The sequence below is a fragment of the Myotis davidii genome, unplaced genomic scaffold (assembly GCF_000327345.1).
Source record: "Myotis davidii unplaced genomic scaffold, ASM32734v1 scaffold2283, whole genome shotgun sequence".
Lineage (NCBI taxonomy): Eukaryota > Metazoa > Chordata > Mammalia > Chiroptera > Vespertilionidae > Myotis > Myotis davidii.
In genome coordinates, this window is record NW_006294352.1 from 26011 (window position 1) to 26922 (window position 912).

The following is a 912-nucleotide window of genomic DNA, read 5'->3' on the forward strand; positions in this document are numbered from 1 at the left end:
GTGGGGGAGTGGGGGGCGTGGGGATCCCCTCACATCCAGCCTCAGTTTGCACGGGGTTCCCCTCTGGGCTTTGCAAACCGCCCGTCTTCTCCCCCCCATTTCCAGCTGCCCCTTTGGCCTCGGAATCCGGGGGGCCGGGGGCCTGGGCGCAATTGCCATCGCTCCAAAGAGGCGCGTAACCTGGCCCCTAATTATCTCCGAAGGGCCCTGTGCTCGCCACAACCTGGTCCCGGGTCTTCCAAGTTCCTGTTGCCAATCCTTCCCCCCACCTCTCGCCTCTCCAAAACGCCCTTGCGCAACAGGCTGGGAGACCCCTGCGGGGGGCTAGGGGGGGGGCGCGTGGGATGCCACAGGGCGCATACTCCATGGCGACCTGAGATCCCCTCACCTCCGGCCCCACTTTGCAGAATTCGCCCCCGTCTCCTTTACGCAGCGCCCTCCTTGCCCCGCGCCCAGCTGCCCGCTTCGTCTCGGAAGCGCTGGCGAGGCCAAATCCAGAGGGTCTAGGGCGCAATCGCCATCGCTCCAAAGAGGCGCCTAAACCCGTGCCAAACCGCGTCCTGCGCGCTGTGTGCCGGCCACTCCCAGGTCCCAGGTCCTCCGAGGCCTCCGTATGGCGGGTCCCTCCCTACCCACACCCCACCCCAGGCCTGTCCGAAGTGCCTTTGCGCAACGCGCTGGGAGGCCCCGGGCGGGTTTATCCCCAAAGCGCGCGCACGGGGCCACTTCCGGAGAGGGCGGTCCGTGCGTCCATGGCGACCTGAGCTCCCCTAACAACCAGGCTTAAGTTTGCAGAATGCGCCCCTCTCGCCTTTGCGCGGCGCCCTCCGTGTGCCCCCTGCCAGCTGCCTCCTGGGGCCTCGCAGCTGCTGGGGTTGCTAAGGAAGCAAGGGCCGCGGCTTGTGGGTGTCA

At 67.4% G+C, this 912-nt stretch overlaps 1 long non-coding RNA gene across 1 annotated transcript in view; it reads right to left on the reverse strand.

The window, feature by feature from the left end:
• The window catches only part of LOC107183878, a 1582-nt gene extending 985 nt beyond the window's left edge, over positions 1-597 (reverse strand). Inside the window, exon 1 of the long non-coding RNA XR_001514690.1 lies at positions 389-597. This is a non-coding gene — a long non-coding RNA (uncharacterized LOC107183878). The remainder of the gene's footprint in view (positions 1-388) is intronic.
• Positions 598-912: the final 315 nt, after the last annotated feature.